Below are 21,789 nucleotides of genomic sequence, written 5' to 3' on the forward strand. Positions count from 1 at the left end.
AGTGCTACAATGCACCATATCTACCATTCTATATTTCACATGTTTTCAAATAGAATGATACTCTATATTGATATGCTTGCTTCGACTGTGTGACACATTATTATTTTAGAGTAAAATATCATATTTATTATCAACATATATTGTAATCAGATCTTCGTTTGTAAGATGTAATTCACGAAAAACATTCTTAAAGTATATAGCTAACATGTGTATGCTGCAGTTAGCATATATTCTGCTTTACATGTTGATAAAACAACAATTTGTTGCTTCTTTGAAGACCATTAAAACACTGTTGAACCAAGGTGAATTACATACTGATAAGTACTCTTACGGGCTGTTTGGTAACCTTTTAATTGACAATTTAAGAGGCTAACTATTAATTTTTCAGATTAAGAGTGTTTGGTAGCATATGAATAAAAGCCTCTTAAACTTTCAGACTTGAAACTGCATCTAAAAAAGCACACTTCCTTCCCCTTTTTACCCTAATACGCTGATACACGCCTCCAAAACCACACACCTACCTTTAGATCGTCTCTTTCGTCTCCTCCCACCTCCGACCATCTCCAACACTGATCACCTCCTCACGTCGTCGACCTCCCTGAAATCGACTCACACCACAACTTCCAACGCCAAGCTCCGACATCATTGCCCCTTCTCCTCCCTTCCACCCTTCTCCTACCTCTCCGATCTACGATCATTTGCTACCTCCGACATTGATTTCGCCACCGCCTCTGCCTCCGCCAGCCTCCGCTAGCACCGCCAGCGACAATGACCTCATGTTGCAGGTAAGTTTTTTTTTCTTCCGACATTAATTTCTCTGTAAATAGATCGATTATTCTTTCTTTTCCCCTTGAAAACCGATTCTTATAAATACATTGATTCTCTCTTCTTTTTTTGCCCTAGAACTCGATTATCAGTCCTCGATTTTAATTTTCTCTGTATTTCATGCCCGGTCAGGATCGAGATGATAAATTTTGATAAAACATGTTATTACTAGTATCAAGGTTCCATAAAGAAAATATGAATATTGTTTAAAATCTTAAGAAAGAAGATGATATTATTTAAAATCTTAAGATAGAAAATGATCAAGGTTCCACAAAGATACATACGTTTCATATCATATGGAGTTTGATATATAAATGATGGTGCATCATTATCTAGCAATTATGAATAAATTTTATATGAATTGAAAGTAGTTTATACAAGTTATAACAACTGGAGATTTTGATAAATTATCGATTCTAGCAACATAATTTGAAAAGTTGGTGACGAATTTGATATGCATTTTCTATATATATATATATATATATATATATATATATATATATATATATATTGATGGGTTTTAGCCATAAGAACATCCTATGTGCTCATGCAACCCTAATGCTTGGATCTAGGTTCCTCTATTGTACATGCTATTCATCCAAGACTTTAAACCCTAAATCTAGCATATGATAATCAATATTAAGATAAGAATGGGTTTAAGATATTATCTTGATTGTTATGTAGCAATAACAATCTCAAATCCTCCTTGTAATGACTTTAGAAAGCTTAGAGTAACAAATGTCACTCCTCTAATGGCTCACAAACACCAAGAGCAAGAGGATGAAGAATAAGGAGAGAGAGGAGGCTGCCCAAAACGTGTGGAAACCCTAGAGAATAAGTTCATCACGTTTTTGGGGCTTAAGGGTTCCTTAAATAGTGAGGCTATTAGGGTTATCTAACAAGGAAACCCTAATTTGGATGCTTAGGCCCTAAGCAACCCATTGACTCTTTCCTTAAGGCCTTTGGAAGATTTCTAATGGGTTTCCCCATAGAATTCGTCCACCCCCTTAATAAGGAGTCCATTAGCTCAATATTCAACTATCACACAATTGACAGTTCTAGTCCCTTAAGTTTAATTAATGTCTTTTAGCCACAAACTTAATTCTTATTTATTATTGACTAATATTAATTAAACAATATGATTTCTCCTTTAATATATTATTCTCATAATATATTAATAAATCATATTTAATCCTTTCTCTCCATAATTCATCCTATCAAGTTGCTTTGGTGAAGGCAACCCAAAAGGACCATGCACCATCGGGTCAAGTACGTACCAAAAATAGTTATGGACTTAGACACTAATCCAACAGTCTCCCACTTGGATAAGTCTAATAACTATTCTGCTTATGACTTCAGATCCTGATCTGCAATCGTAGCTTTCTAAAGCCGCTGTCAACTCTGATCTTATCAGATACGCGTGTCCTTTAGATAAGGGATCATATATTCCTCCATTCTAGATATCGTATAGACTGAGACATGGATCTAAATCATTCTCTCTGTCTATGTGTTGTTTCCCGAATTCAGATTTATGACGACTGACAACAGACTACAATTGAACACATCAATTTAGTCCCGGCTTGGCCAAGCGCTTAGGTGCCATCACTAAATCATCGAGGGGCCCACAGATATCGCTTTCACCCTACTTTGGATAAAAGGAACGGATAAACTTTGACTCAATGCTCACTTGCACTCACTCACCAAATCACACACAACAATATGTTTTATAACACCAAGTTACTGGTGCATTTACATATTATCAATGTGCAACCGACTTGCAAGATACAACTCACACATCTCGGTTTCAAGAATATAAGATGTTATCGTCTCACTAATCACTCGTGATACAAATCCATGAAGTGATCCAAGTGAGCGTGGGTTTAATCCAATGCTCAAATCATATTCATAAGCACTCATGAACGTTGCAGCAAACATTTGCTTATGTCTAATACTCTTTAGACAATCCACACACCAATTCATGACAGTCTTCATTCACATCTACTTCCAACATATGAACGACTATGGCCCGTTTGAATAATTTGACTGTTCTTAACCAATTAAATTATTCAGGAAGTCAAAACATGCAAAGTGAAACACAAGGATAATACTAATCCCATATGGCCTCAAATCATTGAGTATAAATAAAACACCTTTTATTTATCACCATATCGATTACTCATTATTTGTTGTTTCGGGTATTCAACTTCTTACTTGAATTATTACAATACTTGTCCCATGCTTCTTAGCATGCACACAATGTTTACCTACGGTTCTTACTTTGTGAAATAGATCAAATGAACACATTTCCAATCATACTCATTTCACAACTCCTAATCATTTTCACAAGTGAAAGAATATCAAATTCTTGCCACTTATAGAATATGTTAGATTCCAACATTTTATGCAATGACCCTTTCGTAATGTCACTGCACTAAAGTCACAATGAATATTGCCAATGAAATTACAAAGTCCTCTATCGGGGATTGTTACAAGACAATTCCATAGATGTGATGTCTCAAAGTACATTCCTTTGAACATCCTTTTGCATAAAAGTTTTTTATCTAGACATTGATTCTTAATATCCAACTCCCAATATAGAAACTTTTCCATACTTACCATATGACAACTCATTCTTAATAGAATCTTTTCTATTGATAATAATGTCGATATGGTCCATCCAATACTATACTTCCAACTACTCACAAGCGACCAATCCTCGGCGAACTTTGGATTGTCCTTTGATAGTTGTTTAATTATCTTAGTCAAAACCGATTCTTGTCCTTTTTCCCCCTAAATGCGCTAAACATTTGGAAAATTTTAGAATGGTCAAATATTATAGCATTTGCAATCTATCCTATACCCAAAGCGTATGGGACACGACGCATAACGTCTTACATAAAGATTTGATACTTTATCAATCTTCTGCCATAATATTTTATGTATCACGTTCTTATGAATCGAATTATGAAGAGGAATGCCGTAATCATAATCGAAATTTAAGAACTCACTATGTATCCTTGACTAAGTTTATTAACATTCCATAACCTAAGCCTTTAGTTTTGGAATGAAGTACAATATTCTCTCCCTTAATTATAGCAAAACAACTATTCAATCCTTACGACTTTGTAAAGTATAACTCTTGTTTTCTATAATTAATATTTCTAACTTGCAATACTTGCCTTAATAATCATACAATCATAACATTTATGCTCCCACTATCACGATGATTATTATAAACATAACACTTATGCTCCCACTAGCTTTGACACGTATTCAGAAACAACTTAACTTTTAGGAAAAACAATGCCTATTGAATTTCTTTAAGTTCATATTTCTAATACCCAATGCTTTGATAATCTTTTATCAAGGCTTTATAAACTTATACATCTTTGCCTTAGATAGTTCATGTGTGTGTCTTAAACAATTCAGACTAATTGCCAGATCTCACAATTCGAATCATGGAAAGGGATACCGTAACCATAATCGAATTTGAGAATCCAATTATCACAATCACTATATTCTTAAAATCTCTTTTAGTGAAAGCATTTCCTCACAATCATTTTCATGAAGGAGGGAATCTTAGGACACTTAGATTTTAATGGTGTATGTGTTCCTATCCATGCGAATTTATCAAAACAAAGTTTACGACAAATTCAAACTCATATGGATCGAACTTTCTTAATCATGATTTCTTGCCTTATGGTAACACGGCTGCCCACCATGTCTTCCAAGTAGTTAAGCAGCTCACCCTTTCCCATCAATGTACTTTTCATTGATTAAGGTCCTTGCCTTTTATGCATTCAAATGAGAACTCATAGAACTCACATGCATAATTAACTCGATTGGAACGACACAGAAACAAGATAATGTCAACACGATAGGTTGTAAACCTCTACTCGTGTGCTAGTGATGATCGATAGGGTTTATTCTTGATTAGTTCTTGAAAATTTTCAAGACCATTAAGACTCCCACTAACTCCTTGACATATAAGATTCTTTTGTCAATGAGCATTTCTTGACAAACAAATATTCAAGAGTTAGTGTAGTTTTTATCAAGATAAAACACTTCATAAATTGGTCCTAGTTGGTCTTTGTCTTATCCAAGACATCACAACTTTCCAACTTCAAATGTGCAAGAATAAGAAAACCTTTTTCCAAATTCTACATTTGATGAATGTTTTAAACCTTCTTAAGACTTGTCAATCAAGGTCACAATCTTAACTTTAAGACTTGTTTTGGAACGAATTATGATTGGCTTCTTCTTCAATTCTTGATTCCTTTTCTTAGACATACAATTGCGCTAAGACTCACTTAGAGGATCAATTGAGGTATGGTTCTTAATCATTAAGACCTATCATAATAAAAGGTACTCTCCCTTCCTCTTAGAATAGAGAAACTTTTATCTTTCTGCCTACTTGATTCTTCTTATTCGTTCTGCTATTGATTTAAACCTTTTCAATCAATTCAGAGTTACAATTAATCTTATAAGTGTAATCATATTTACCAAACCTTTAGTAAATCATGACGAATATCCTTTTTACTCTTGCGGTGGACTTGATCAACACACAATTTTGTGTACTCGATCTCCTAGTCCTTCACTTGATACTTTGTCAACGACTTAGTCTAATTTCCAAACATGAAATTTCTCTTTCATCGTGCAACCAAGTTGCATGATTCCAAGTTTCTGTCCAATTGAAACTTGGGCGATGAGAAACTCCCCCTATTTGGTAAATTCTCGACATTTCCACAATTAACATGATTAAGAATCACATCCATTCGTTGTAGACATATGCAAACATCAATTTTTCGTAACGATTTCATTGCAAGGAAATAAATAAATAAATGAATGAGTCAAATCAAAATTTATTTTATTCATTAAAAGCAGCGGAAAACATTTGTCCTTACAATACAAAATCAACTGAAAACTATGTAATTAAATATTCCTAACTACTCTATCATAACTTTCTAAGCTCAAAATCTAATCTTCGAATCCATGCGATCGAGATCCATTTCTTCGCGATTAGACTCATCTTGCTCTTTCCTCAAGCTTCATCTCTTTTTCACTGATCCTGCAAAACATTCAAATGCAATCTTATTACATCATGTATTAAGAATCAACGAATAGGAACTTAATGGAGTTAGATAGTGGAATTTACCTGAAGCACAGCCATACTCTTTGACTCTCCCATCTTCTTGACTCTTCAGGCTTTTAGGACAGACTTGTATCCAACGCCCTTTCTCTTGGCAGCAAACGCAGGTCGGTTCTCGTAGAACGTCCTCTGAAGCATGGTTGGTTGACTTTCCCAACAAATACGCTCCATTGCTTTGCCAAATCATTTCTGATTCAGCAGCAATGAGCATGTAAGTTAGGTCAATGAGGTTTTCGTCATGATCCATCATATAATACTTTCTCTTGAACTCATTATATGATTCGGGAAGTGACTGCAGAACCCAGTTCACAGCCAACTTATCCGGGAATGACGCACCCAACATTATCAACCTATCGATGTGTGATTTCATTCCTAGAACGTGGGCACACACGGGTTTACCATCTTCATATTTCATTTCCAATAGGGCTTTAGTGACATTGAACCTTTCAATTCTTCGATCTTGTGGGTTAGGGAGAATAACGGGAGGAGGAGGAGGAAGTGAAGCATGATCTCTTGTTCCTCGAACGAATCGTGGAATATCATCTTCATGTGGAATGCTTGTTCCACGGGATTTGAGAAGACCATAGTTGTCGTACTTTGACATCTACAAAACGGGAGAAAACAAATTCAAGTTAGTTGATCGATTGAGTCCTTAATAAATCATCCAAATAAGATATTAAGGCTAGGACCCAACACAATATTCCACAACTCGGGAGAGGGATGCCGTAACCCAAATTGCAGAACATTTGAAGGTAAGTGAATGATGATTCACTAATTTTCCATCATGAAAAACGAAAAAGAAATTTAAGTTTTAAATATATGAAAACTCCTAGATCCTTCGAGATTCATTGAACATTTCAACGACATGTTTAAATCTCGATATGTCCCTCTAGTTTGTGACTGGGATACCCAGGATCACAAAGCGGGTGTGAATAACCATGCAAATCTACATGGTGCCCTCACATGTTATAGTCACCTATTCGATGTGCCAGTAAACCACACACGCTCCATCGAACTATGACAAACATTGAGTCACCCTTTGCTACCTTTGCTTAGAACCATTTAGTGTGCCGGTTAACCACACACGCTCCACTAACGCCTTCGCAAGGGCACAAAGTGTAATTTCATGGAATTGCATCAATTCACTTTTGCCTAAAGTAACTAAGATTGGGAATTTTATGAAAACATTTAGTTACTTTTATATTTCATTATACTTATAATGGAAGATTTCTGTCCTATCCTACCCGTTCGGCTAACGACCCTCCACTAGTCAATAGTGTGGTGGGTAAGAGTGTATACCCATTCAATCGCCATTTTATAGGCAATTTCCTTAAACACCCCTTATAGACCACCTTCGTGAATGAGGCCTACTAACGGTAAGACTGACTTTTACTCATACATATATATAATGTTAGACTTTTAATGTTATATATAGTATAGGGTGTATTTTACACTTTTAAAATACTAGGTGGTCAAATTTAATAATTATACTTTTAATTTAATTAAATTGTACACCAAAACTTTATGGATTTAGTAAATCTCTTTTAATTATACACCTTAATTAATTAATAAAACCATAAGGGTGTGATTTGAACTTTTCAAAAACTATACTAGGGTTTTAGAATTTAACATTTCTAAATTAAACTTTTAATCAACTTTTAAATTCGAAAACTTGAGGGCAAGTTTTGAAACATTTCAAAACATTAGGGTTTAACTTATTTAAATTTTAAAACCAAAACTTTTGAGTTCTAATTTAAACTATAAAACCTAAAGGGATTAATTTGAAACTTTTACAAACTTTGTCAAGAATATTCTAGATCACATAATTCAAATAAGGCAATTACCTGTTAATTGGTGGTTATCTAATTAGATCTAGTTCAAATTCTTGCAAGATAATGATCAAATAATTTCCATAATTCAACATTTATCAAATAAGGTAACAATTATCTAATTAGATGACCAAAATCTTTTATTTTGACAAGGATAATCATAAGAAATTAACAAAATTCGAATTTTATTAATTTTAAACAATTATGGCAATTATCCTAAGTCAAAATAGGTAAAAATCCCGAAATGCGCCTGTCTGACAGCTAAACTCGCCGAGTCCCCTTATGGACTCGCCGAGTTCACCCTACTCGACGAGTCCACATTGGAACTTGTCGAGTTCATTAGACAGGGGGGCCAAAAATGATTTTACAGCTTGAACAAACAAACAAGGCATCAATACAATAGAAACCAATCAAGGCTCTGATACCACTGATGAGTTTTAGCCATAAGAACATCCTATGTGCTCATGCAACCCTAATGCTTGGATCTAGGTTTCTCTATTGTACATGCTATTCATCCAAGACTTTAAACCCTAAATCTAGCATATGATAATCAATATTAACATAAGAATGGGTTTAAGATATTACCTTGATTGTTATGTAGCAATAACAATCTCAAATCCTCCTTGTAATGACTTTAGAAAGCTTAGAGTCACAAATGTCACTCCTCTAATGGCTCACAAACACCAAGAGCAAGAGGATGAAGAATAAGGAGAGAGAGGAGGCTGCCCAAAACGTGTGGAAACCCTAGAGAACAAGTTCACCACGTTTTTGGGGCTTAAGGGTTCCTTAAATAGTGAGGCTATTAGGGTTATCTAACAAGGAAACCCTAATTTGGATGCTTAGGCCCTAAGCAACCCATGGACTCTTTCCTTAAGGCCTTTGGATGATTTCTAATGGGTTTCCCCATAGAATTCGTCCACCCCCTTAATAAGGAGTCCATTAGCTCAATATTTAACTATCACACAATTGACAGTTCTAGTCCCTTAAGTTTAATTAATGTCTTTTAGCCACAAACTTAATTCTTATTAATTCTTGACTAATATTATTTAAACAATATGATTTCTCCTTTAATATATTATTCTCATAATATATTAATAAATCATATTTAATCCTTTCTCTCCATAATTCATCCTATCAAGTTGCCTTGGTGAAGGCAACCCAAAAGGACCATGCACCATCGGGTCAAGTACGTACCAAAAATAGTTATGGACTTAGACACTAATCCAATATATATATATATATATATATATATATATATATATATATATATTTATGTTTTGTAACATCCGGATTCCCAAGTATTATATTTTGTTCTTTTATTTTTGGATGTTGTGAGGAGACTCGGCGAGTTGGTGTATAAACTCGCCGAGTATGGTCGCGAAGTCGTATGCGAGTTCACAGCTGGACTCAGCGAGTCCACATTGTTTAATGAAACCCTAATTTCCAAGGTTTGAGACCTATTTAAAGGCCCTTAGGGCCGTCATTTGCGGCCACCAACCCCTAGAGAGAAACCCTAAGAAATCTAGAGCGTTTGTGAGGAAGGAGAGGCCATTGTTGATCCATTTGTGGGTGTTTTTGAAAGAAGGAAGTGATCAAGGCAACAGGAGGCTGAAGGAGGTGCAATTTTGGTGGTTTTTGAGTTCATAGAGACTGTATTGAGGTATTATTCTCGGACCTTCTTCAGTTTTGATGTTGATTCTTAGTGTTAGGGTTTTCTAACCCTATTGGAGGTTGATTAAGTGGAGTATTTGGCCCCTTCTTGAGTTTGAGTTCTGGATCTGGACCCAAAGAGGTCCAGAGGCCTTAACCCTTGGAGCTTTATGAGTCATTTTGGGAGCCATGAGCTTGGGATGTCATTTTTGGGGCTAAATCACCATTTTGGACCATTTAGATGTTATATGAGTGTCAAGGTCCGAACTTTACGTGATTATCATGCTTGGGAAGGCTAGATCTATGATTGTATGGAACAGATCTCACCTTAGGATTTGTATAGAGTTTGTGCATGGCATGAACACAGCGAGTCCGAAGAACAGACTTGGCGAGTAGTATGAAGGTTACCCGTTAATCACTCTGTGAGTGGACTTGCCGAGTTGGGGAATAACTCGGTGAGTCAGGGAGAGTCAGGGGGGACTGAGTTCAAGTTGGAACTCACTGAGTTGTTCTTGAGACTCAGCGAGTTAAGTCGGGGTGGCCCCGCGATTCATGCCAGGTGGAACTCGTCGAGTCAGGGGAAGTACTCGACGTGCCAAGAGAGGGTCTAGAGAGTCAGTGGACGCGTGTAGACTCGCCGAGTCGCCCTAGTGCACTCGACGAGTTGGGTCAAAGTTTGACCGTTGACCTTGTTGACTTTTAGGGTTGAGTACAGTTGTATTTATGAGAGTATTTACATATGTGATTAGGCGGAGGCTAGATCACATTTCTACCGAGTCAGATACTTACCGAGACATCGAGGTGAGTCTTCTCACTATACGTTACCTAGAGTGGTATATTGTGTAGACCAGAGGGTCTTATGTGTTATGAATGAGATTATGTGCTATGTGTTATATATATGTTATATGATGTTATAGACCGGACCGAAGGGTCCAACGATACAGACCGGGCCGGAGGGCCCAACGAGCTATGACCGGACCAGAGGGTCCAACGAGTTACGGGACTTGAGGGTCCCGCTGAGACACATCGACCGGAAGGTCGTATTATAGCCTCGAGTGGCGTATATATTGTATGCGGTATTTTGGGGAACTCACTAAGCATTTATGCTTACAGTGTTGTGTTATGTGTTTCAGGTACTAGTGATGAGCGCAGGAAGGCACCGGCATGATTCGTACACACACGCATTAGAGTTTATGTTTGAGATTCTGGGGAGATGTGTTGTGATGATAACATTTGATACAATGTGTTTTGACATTATTTTATGAGTGAATGAATGTTTTAAAAATGAAAAATTGTTTTGAAAATTTATGTTGTTACAAGTTGGTATCAGAGCCTTGGTTTGAGGGATTCGGATGCATCTTTGGGCGTATCTGCACTCAAACTGAGGATTTGAGGAAAATTTTGATAATGAAGTAAATTTTTTGAAAAGAGTAAAAAGAGTTTTGAGACAAACAGAGCAGAGCCGTGTGTACGATCAGCCAGCGCCCGAACGGTGAATCCTCAAAAGTACCCTTACATTATGTGTTATGAGATATGTTATGTTACATTGTACATGCTAGAGTAGGCTAGGTATACATATTAGGACTAGAGTGGCCTGATTTGTGATGCCTTAGCCTAGGAGATTTCTGCTGCTGAGATGCTTTGAGAGCGAGTAGATAGCAGTTAGGAGCTCATGAGAATAGCCTACTTGTAATCCAAGATCCAAGGAGGAGGACTTGGAGTGAATGCTGATGCGGTGTGGTCAGTAGTATTGGGCCCGTACTACTGAAGACAACGGATCACTGGGCATTCCAAGTAAGAATCTTTTGGACAACAGAGGACAAGTAGGGTTGTGTCATCGAGTATGTGTATGCTCGATCGAGTCTCTGATAATTTTTGTTGTATTTCAGAGGCTTAATGGTTGGGACTCGACACACACCTGAGAGCAGTGGTGTCAGTGACGAGGAGATCCGTCGATTGATTCATGAGGAGGTGGCTACTGCCATCTGGGATGAGATTCCTGAGATGTTTGGGGACATCAAGACCATGTTGATTCAGACTTTTGATGAGTGGTACGCAGCGCTGAATGAGGCTGCTGCAGCTGCAACTACTGCTGCTGTTGCTGCTGCCAGACCTCAGGGTGGTGACTCGTTGTTGTTCCGGGAGTTCAGCAACACGAAGCCACCAGAGTTCGACGGGACGCAGCACCCGATTGCCGCTATGAGGTGGATCTCAGACATTGAGGGATGTTTCTATACGTGCTTTTGCCCAGAGCACTTGAGGGTTCGGTTCGCCTTGAACCAGCTCCGCCCGGGAGCGAAGGATTGGTGGAAGTTTGTGACGGTAAACTTCACTTTGGCTGAGACTTCCGAGGTGACCTGGGAGAGGTTCACCGCTATGTTCAGAGAGGAGTATATTCCCCCGGTGGAGAGGGAACAGTTGATTCAGGAGTTCTTGACCCTCAAGCAGGGTACTGATTCTGTGGCAGTGATCACCAGGAAGTTTCATGAGAGGACGATGTTTTGCCCTGAGCAGGTGTCTTCTGAGCAAGCTCGTATGAGTCGTTATCTGAGTGTTATGAGGAGAGATATTCGGTAGTTCGTGGCGAACTTGACTTACCGGACATTTGCTGAGCTCTAGGAAAATGCCCAGACGAGGGAGATCGAGTTGGAGACTCAGGCCAGGGAGGAGGCTGAGTCGCAGAGGGCGGATCGGCGGCCGGCAGCCAAGCGGGCTAGAGCCACTAATTCGAGATCTGGGGGCGCGAAGGGCCGCACTTGTGGGAAGTGCGGTAAGAGTCACGAGGGGTCGTGCAGGGCTGAGGTATGCTAGAAGTGTGGGAAGGAGGGACATATCGCGAGGGATTGCCCCAAGGGATTTTCGGTTTGCTTTCATTGCAACCAGACCGGCCATCGGAAGGCCGAGTGCCCGCAACTTCTTCAGGGATCTGCGCCTATTTCTAGGGCTACCGAGGTTCGACCGGTGAAGGCCGAGGCCCCGAAGGCTCGTGGGAAAGCATTTCAATTGACCGCGGAGGAGGTCCACGCGACGCCCAATGTTGTGCCTGGTATGTATTCTATTTTCATCTTTTATTTAAGTTGAGTTTTTATGCTTATATGATGATATGTGTAGGTACTTTTCTTGTGAGTTCTGTGCCTGCGTTGGTATTTTTTTGACTCGGGTGTGAGTCAGTCGTTTGTTTCCGTAGCATTTAGTCAGCATATTAGTATCCATCGAGAGGCGTTGGATCGGCCTCTGTGAGTTTCCATAGCTGATGAGCGAGAAGTGTATGCTTCGGATGTGATTCGAGGATGTGTCCTTGAGATCTTCGGTGTGGAGTTCCTGATAGATCTGGTTCCGATCGCGATGGGGGACGTGTGTGTTATAGTAGGTATGGATTGGTTGAACCGGTATGGAGTTGTGATAGACTGCGAGCGTCAATTGGTGAAGATTCGAGACCCTAGTGGGGGAGTTCTTACGGTGTACGGCGAGGGTACACGTATAGGGTCATCATTTTTTTCGGCCGCTAGAGCGAGACAGAGTCTACAGCAGGGCTGTAGGGGATTTGTGGCATATGTGATGGATGCGAGGGTTGATTCAGAGGGACCGAAGTCGGTTGATGAGATTCCGATAGTGCGTGAGTTTCCGGATGTGTTTCCAGAGGATTTGTCGGGTGTGCCTACGGAGAGGCAGGTAGAGTTCAGTATTGAATTGGTTCCGGGAGCTGCGCCTTATCTCCTTGCACCTCCGGAGATGCAGGAGTTATCCTCGCAGCTCCAGGAGCTGCTGGGGAAGGGATTTATCAGGCCGAGTAGTTCGCCATGGGGGGCGCCTATTCCTTTTGTCAAGAAGAAGGATGGTTCGCACCGGATGTGCATTGATTATCGTGAGTTGAATAAGCTAACGGTCAAGAACCGTTACCCATTGAAGAGGATCGATGATTTGTTCGATCAGTTTCAGGGAGCATCTTGGTTCTCCAAGATCGATTTGAGGTCTGGTTATCATCAGGTGAGGGTGCGGGAGGAGGACGTCCAGAAGACAACATTCCGGACTCGTTATGGGCATTATGAGTTCGTGGTGATGCCTTTCGGACTCACCAACGCACCGACGGTGTTCATGGATCTCATGAACAGGGTGTGCAGACCGATGTTGGATAGCTCAGTGATCGTGTTCATCGACGACATATTGGTGTATTCGAGATCCAGAGAGCAGCATGAGGAGCATTTGAGGGAGATCTTTAGAGTTCGGAGATCGGAGAGGCTTTATGCCAAGTTCTCCAAATATGAGTTCTGGCTACGAGAGGTTCAGTTTCTGGGGCACCTCATAAACCAGAATGGGATATTGGTCGATCCGGCCAAGATTGAGGCGGTCATGAGGTGGGAGGTGCCGAGATCACCCACCGAGATCAGGAGTTTTCTGGGTTTGGCCGGCTATTATCGAAGATTTATTAAGGATTTCTCCAAGATCGCCGTGCCACTCACCAAGTTGACCCGGAAGGGTGTTGCGTTTTCTTGGGGTCCGGAGCAGCAGACCTCGTTCGAGACACCTCGCCAGAAATTATGCGAAGCCCTAGTTTTAGCCCTTCCGGAAGGGATGGAAGATTTTATGGTATATTGTGATGCATCGATATCTGGATTGGGAGTGGTGCTTATGCAGAGGGGGCATGTGATAGCATATGCATCGAGGCAGCTTAAGCCTCATGAGTCGAGATATCTAACTCATGATTTGGAGCTGGGAGCGGTAATGTTCGCTCTCAAGATCTGGCGACATTATCTGTATGGGGTTCGGTGTACGATATACATGGACCACAAGAGCTTGAAGTATTTGATGGATCAGCCCAACCTGAATATGCACCAGAGGAGGTGGTTAGACGTGGTCAAGGATTATGATTGTGAGATCCTGTACCACCTGGGCAAGGCTAATGTTGTAGCCGATGTATTGAGCCGTAGGGCGGAGGGCGCCCCAATACGAGATGTTTGTTTGAGATTGACAGTGATGACCCCGGTGTTGGATGCTATTCGTGGGGCCCAGGCTGAGGCTGTGAAGCCAGAGAGCCAGAAGAGAGAGCGAGTTGTCGGACTGGTATCAGAATTAGTTACCGATAGCCGGGGGCTTATGGCATTTCAGGGTCGGATTTAGGTACCGTCCGTGGGCGGCACGCGTACCATTTTGATGGAGGAGGCTCATCAATCGAAATTCTCAATCCATCCCGGGGTCACTAAGATGTATTTGGACTTAAAAAAAGATTATTGGTGGTCCTGTATGAAGAGGGATGTCGCTTGGTTTGTAGAGAGATGCTTGACCTGTCGCAGGGTGAAGGCCGAGCACCAGCGTCCACATGGTAAGCTGCAACCATTAGAGATTCCCGAGTGGAAATGGGAAAAGATTACCATGGATTTCATCACCAAATTGCCAAGGTCCGCGAGGGGTGTCGATGCAATTTGGGTGATTGTGGATAGGCTGACGAAGAGTGCTCACTTCCTGGCCATCAGTGAGAGCTCTTCCGCGGAGAAGTTGGTAGAGATGTACGTGAGAGAGGTGGTATCGCGGCATGGAGTGCCGATCTCGATAGTCTCAGGTCGAGATGTACGTTTCACTTCCAGATTCTGGAAGAAGTTTCATGAGGAATTGGGTACGAAACTGCATTTTAGTACCACATACCACCCACAGACTAATGGGCAGAGTGAACGGACGATTCAGATGCTCGAGAACATGCTCCGGGCATGTGTGTTGGATTTCGGCGGGAGTTGGGACACGTATTTGCCCTTGGCAGAGTTTTCTTATAACAACAGCCTTCATTCGAGCATTGGCATGCCGCCCTTTGAGTTGTTGTATGGGAGGAGGTGTCGAACCCCTATTTGCTGAGGAGAAGTAGGGCAACGTGTGATGGGCAGCACCGAGATTGTGCTTCAGACGACAGAGCAGATCTAGTAGGTCAGACAGAGGTTGTTAACCGCTCAGAGTCGTCAGAAGAGTTATGCGGACAGACGCCGGTCCGAGCTCGAGTTTGAGGTCGGTGACTTCGTACTCTTGAAGGTCTCTCCTTGGAAAGGAGTGATCCGATTCAGGTAGAGGGTCAAGTTGGGGCCTCGATATATTGGTCCTTTCAGGGTGATCGCGAGGGTAGGTAGGGTAGCCTATCGTTTGGAGTTGCCAGCAGAGTTGGGTCAGATTCATGACACTTTCCACGTGTCGCAGATGCGAAAGTGTATAGCCAACGAGTCAGCAGTGGTGCCATTAGAAGATATTCAGGTGGATGCGATCCTGAATTATGCTGAGAGACCGGTGGCGATCAGGGATCGGAAGATCAAGGTTTTGACGAACAAGGAAGTCCCTCTAGTGCAGGTCCAGTGGCAGCATCGGAAAGGGTTAGAGTTGACTTGGGAACCGGAGCGTGAGATGCGGGAGCAGCATCCGGAGTTGTTTGCAAAGTGAGACTTCGAGGGTGAAGTCTGATTCTAGTGGGGGAGAATTGTAACATCCGGATTCCCAGGTATTATATTTTGTTCTTTTATTTTTGGGTGTTGTGAGGAGACTCGGGAGTTGGCGTCTAAACTCGCCGAGTATGGTCGCGAAGTCGTATGCGAGTTCACAGCTGGACTCAGAGAGTTCACGAGTGGACTTGGCGAGTCCACGCTGTTTAATGAAACCCTAATTTCCAAGGTTTGAGACCTATTTAAAGGCCCTTAGGGCCGTCATTTGCGGCCACCAACCCCCAGAGAGAAACCCTAAGAGATCTAGAGCGTTTGTGACGAAGGAGAGGCCATTCTTGATCCATTTGTGGGTGTTTTTGCAAGAAGGAAGTGATCAAGGCAAGAGGAGACCGAAGGAGGTGCAATTTTGGTGGTTTTTGAGTTCATAGAGACTGTATTGAGGTATTATTCTCGGACCTTCTTCAGTTTTGATGTTGATTCTTAGTGTTAGGGTTTTCTAACCCTTTTGGAGGTTGATTAAGTGGAGCATTTGGCCCCTTCTCGAGTTTGAGTTCTGGATCTGGACCCAAAGAGGTCCAGACGCCTTAACCCTTGGAGCTTTATGAGTCATTTTGGGAACCATGAGCTTGGGATGTCATTTTTGGGGCTAAATCACCATTTTGGACCATTTAGATGTTATATGAGTGTCAAGGTCCGAAATTTACATGATTATCATGCTTGGGAAGGCCAGATCTATGATTGTATGGAACAGATCTGACCTCATGAGTTGTATAGAGTTTGTGCATGGCATGAACTCGCCGAGTCCGAAGAACAGACTCGACGAGTAGTATGAAGGTTGCCCGTTAATAACTCTGTGAGTGGACTTGCCGAGTTGGGGAATAACGCAGTGAGTCAGGGAGAGTTAGGGGGGACTGAGTTCAAGTTGGAACTCACCGAGTTGTTCTTGAGACTCGGCGAGTTGAGTCGGGGTGGCCCCACGATTCATGCCAGGTGGAACTCGTCGAGTCAGGGGAAGTACTCGACGTGCCAAGAGAGGGTCTAGAGAGTCAGTGGACGCGTGTAGACTCGCCGAGTCGCCCTAGTGCACTCGACGAGTTGGGTCAAAGTTTGACCGTTGACCTTGTTGACTTTTAGGGTTGAGTACAGTTGTATTTATGAGAGTATTTACATATGTGATTAGGCGGAGGCTAGATCACATTTCTACCGAGTCAGATACTTACCGAGACATCGAGGTGAGTCTTCTCACTATACGTTACCTAGAGTGGTATATTGTGTAGACCAGAGGGTCTTATGTGTTATGAATGAGATTATGTGCTATGTGTTATATATATATATATATATATATATATGTTATATGATGTTATATACCGGACCGAAGGGTCCAACGATACAGACCGGGCCGGAGGGCCCAACGAGCTATGACCGGACCGGAGGGTCCAACGAGTTACGGGACTTGAGGGTCCCGCTGAGACACATCGACCGGAAGGTCGTATTATAGACTCGAGTGGCGTATATATTATATGCGGTATTTTGGGGAACTCACTAAGCATTTATGCTTACAGTGTTGTGTTATGTGTTTTAGGTACTAGTGATGAGCGGGAAGGTGCCGACATGATTCGTACACACACGCATTGGAGTTTATGTTTGAGATTCTGGGGAGATGTTTTGTGATGATAACATTTGATACAATGTATTTTGACATTATTTTATGAGTGAATGAATGTTTTAAAAATGAAAAATTGTTTTGAAAATTTACGTTGTTACATGTTTAAAGTGTTTATTTGTTTCCTTGTTGAACTTGGATTTGCAGGTTGAAATGTTTAAAATAAAAAATTAAGGGGATATCGTGTTTAATGTAATGATGCACAAGGAGTACAAATCGATCATCATCTGTTCGTTTTCAAGTTTGTTGTCATTTATATCTCAATATTCAATGTCAAATATTTTGTTTTTTTATCTTTGAAATGATTAGGATGTAAAAAATGATGTTATTTTTGTAAAAATATCTCAAAAAGATCATTATAAATTATTGAAGATAAATTTTAATTTATGTTAATTTGGATTTTATATGGTGTTATATATATATATATATATATATATATATATATATATATATATATACATATATATATATATATATATATATATATATATATATATATTTTAATTATTCAGCAAAAAATAATAAAAAAGGGTAAAATGACCATTTTGATAATTTAGCACAACAATTCAAAGGTTCCAACCAAACAAGATGTTAAAAATTTAGATCTTAAAAACTCAGACACTCATAGAAATTCAGACCTCTTAAAAATTCAGATCCTGCCAAACAACCCCTTACTATTATCCATATCTCCACCATAATCACTATCTAAATAGCCAACCCACTTTACATCTTAAGAGCACATGTAAAATAAACCATGGTTCAGCGTACCTTTTTATGTATCTCAAAATTGTTTTAGCTGCAACAAAATGATCTTGTTTTTGCTTCTCCATGTATATACTTAGCACTCCAACTACATACATAATGTATGGATGTGTCTTTAACCTCCCACTAAGCTTTTGAACAAAAACACTTAGTTTCATTCATCCACATACTTCTTTTGTGACATAAACATTAAATCATTGATTTGATTTGCTTCAAATCTAAGAAAGTATGACATTTCACCAATATCTGCCATCTTAAACTCTATAGTTATCACTTTTTTAAAGTCATTGAACATACTTGGATTATTTTTGGTAAAGTTCATATCGTCCACATACAAGTACACAAGCATACAATCACAATATCTCCATTTCGATTTTTCTTTGTATAAAGTGCATGTTTGTATGGGTTCATCCTTCTAGAAATGCTCATATATTCTTGTATTCTAGGCTCTCTAAGCTTTCTTTAAACCATATAAGTATTTATTCGATCAATAGAATTTATCATCTTAACCTCCTGAAACATACTTGTAACGCCCTATTCTGAAACGTTTCGTAATTCGGGGTCGTGACCCGAAGATCACTCATCTTAAGGCTTTGGGCCTTGGGGAAAGAGAGATTTAGATCCCTTTGGATGTGGATAATGTAGATTCGGAGATTCGATAGTTTGGTTTGTGCTTTGGAGCCCAAGAGTATAACCATAAAGTGATGATCAGGCCTTTTAAGAATTTTGGATTTAAGTTCGGAAAGTTTTAAGGCAAAAGAGAGTCGATAGGACTGTAGAGCTTCTTGTTACCTTTCCGTGGATATAAGGATCGTTGAAATCGGACTTAGAATGAAGAAGTTATGGCCTTCGGAATTTTGTTGGTTTAAGGCTAAGCCTAGTACACTCGGCGAGCAGGGAGTACGTTGGGTGTACTAGGATGGATGATTGTGGTTGGCCTTTAGAGTATACTGGGCATACCAGGAGTACGCACAGCATACTCCAATCAGGTGCAAACCATAATTTAGGGTCTTGGGCCCTATTTAAAGGCCTTAAATTATGTTCAACCCCTATTCTCTTCAGCCTCCATCAATCTTAACCCTAAGATTGAAATCTTAGCCTCCATTTTAGAATTCTTGGGACTTTTGAGTGATTTGGTGTGTTTTTGGTAAACATTGAAGAGGAAGGAGCTCATTGGAGAAGTGTTGGTTAACTTGGAACTTGTGGATATAGAATTTGTGCATCTTGATCTATCTTCTGGAGGTATAAAGTCTTAACCTTGATGACTTCTCTTGTAGATTTAGTTTTGGGTGGTATTTCTATGCTTTGGTCCCAAGATTATGGATCTTTTGAATAGAAGTTACTCCAGAACCTTTGAGCCTCATATTTGGTCCTTTTCGAGCTCATTAAGTCATAAAGTTTGGATCTTGAGGAGTATTATCCTGTCATGCAAGAATTGGTGACCTTTTTATGAAGTTAGGAAACTTGGATTATGGTTTGGACCCCATTAAGCCATGAAAAGTCATAATGTCAGGAACTTTATGACTTTATGTAACGCCCGGTTCCTGATATGTATTTTAATATAGAATTATTCATTTTTGCAAGGGACTCGAAAAGTTGGAGGCCCTAGACTCGTCGATTAGGAATGAATGATTGGACGCAGGACTTGAAGTCTAGTCGACGAGTCGAGAGGCCTCGACTCGACGAGCAGGGCTGTCAGCGTGAAACCCTAATCTTCAGGCTTTGCACCCTATTTAAACGCCTTAACTGGCCTGATATTGCCGTATTTATACCAATTTTTAGGCAATATTTAAGTACATTTTTATTAATAAGTTGGTAATTTGTTTAGAATAATGGTACTTATGAGCTTAAATGTTATTTGCAGCCAAAAAGAAGACATTTTGAAGTAAAGGGACTAAAAGCTTTAAAGAAAGAAACTTTGGGAATTAAAAGATTAAAAGAAAAGAAAATCAAGAAAAAGCGTTCTCACGTCGTGGGAACTTGAAGATTCACGACGTGACAGTTGGTTCTAGAAGATATGTACGCGGGTGAAGGAATCCTTGACGGGCACGATTATCTGAAACTTACGACGTGAATATCTTATTATTCACGACGTGAATTTGTAAAAATCAGCAACTATATAAACCCTTGAGCATTACGAATAGAGGGACTTTTGGCTGAAGAGAGGAGTTCCAGAAGACGATTTTGAGTAGAAGAAAAGCCCTAGAAAGAAGCTTTCAACACCAAAAGAGTGAAGGTCCACAATTTAGTTTATTTATTTGTTAACTAGAACATGTTTCATATCACTTTGATTTGTGTTGGTGTGTTAGATGCTATTATGAGCAGCTGAATCTAGCTACTCTTGTTTAGCTAGATGAAGCTTCCAACTTATGAATAGATCAATTTTTATGGATTTAATTAGTTGGTAAAATTGCTTGTGTTTGATTTGTATTACCTAGCATGCTTGTGTTAGTTTCTCTAGTTGCTTAATGTCATGTTCTGTGTAGCTTAGTGACCATTAATTGCATGAACTTGTCTACCTAATGATTTAGTGAACATTAAATTGTTAGAGCTAGGATTGACCAATCTTAGTTAGTAATTAGAGTAAATAAACTTAGCTGTGCTAGAGAATGTGTATTGTGACTATAATTGCGTTTACATAATAAATCTTACATAGCATATTTATATTCATAATTGATTTTGTGTTTAATTGTGTGTGACCATACATAGTTTGACATGAATTAATTAATTATTGGTAAAGTTAGAACTAAATTACTAATATAATTAAAACCAACTAGATAATCCATAATCATTAACTAGCCATAAGGATGAAGTGGATTCTAACTAGACAAGAGTGTGTTTTTACTTATTGAATTTGATTTAAGTTCGTCTGATCTTGTAAAATCATATAAAACCCTTTTCTAAACTTGTTAATAACTAGGTTAATTTGATAGCAAATAGATTAATTAGTAACACCGTTCCCTGTGATCAACACCCGACTTACCCAAGCTATACTGTAATCCGACTAGGTACACTGCCTATAAGTGCATAGTTAGTTTAAGTTTGTTAGGTTATAAATATTAAAACTAGTGGGTACTTTTGTGCACATCAAGTTTTTGGGGCCGTTGCCGGGGAGCGGCGCGTTTATTAGTTTATTTAGTTGCATTAGATTAATCGACCCTTTTTGTGGAATAAACTCTGCAAATAGTTAATCAGTTATTTATTGGTTATTTTTGTTTATTAGCTTATTTGATTAGCATATAAAAGAAATTGTTTTTCTGTTTCTGTCATAGAATTCACGACGTGAGTTTTATAAACTCACGACGTGAAAGCTGCGATTTTCAGTTTTTAGTATTTTCTTATTTTAGTTCAGTTTTACGTTTTTAGTTTAGCAAGTTGCAGGAGTTCATGACCAGAGGATCTACCACACCTTTGTTGCCACCAATTGAAGATCCATAAGCTGCACTTCACAAGAAGACTGATAAGAAGACGCCACTGCAAGAATTAAAGTCAACATTT

General features: G+C 39.7%; 1 long non-coding RNA gene across 2 annotated transcripts; it reads left to right on the forward strand.

Annotated features, from left to right (window-relative positions):
* Window positions 1-213: 213 nt before the first annotated feature.
* Window positions 214-20,701, forward strand: LOC145100868 (uncharacterized). 2 transcript variants are annotated; one of them, XR_013705338.1, is made up of 3 exons: window positions 214-302; window positions 389-785; window positions 20,156-20,701. It is a non-coding gene; the product is annotated as an uncharacterized LOC145100868 (long non-coding RNA). The 2 variants fall into 2 exon arrangements; XR_013705337.1 differs by lacking the exon at window positions 20,156-20,701 and adding an exon at window positions 17,449-17,706.
* Window positions 20,702-21,789: the final 1,088 nt, after the last annotated feature.

The sequence above is a fragment of the Lactuca serriola genome, chromosome 4 (assembly GCF_051521515.1).
Source record: "Lactuca serriola cultivar US96UC23 chromosome 4, Lser_US96UC23_V15, whole genome shotgun sequence".
Taxonomy (NCBI): Eukaryota; Viridiplantae; Streptophyta; class Magnoliopsida; order Asterales; family Asteraceae; genus Lactuca; species Lactuca serriola.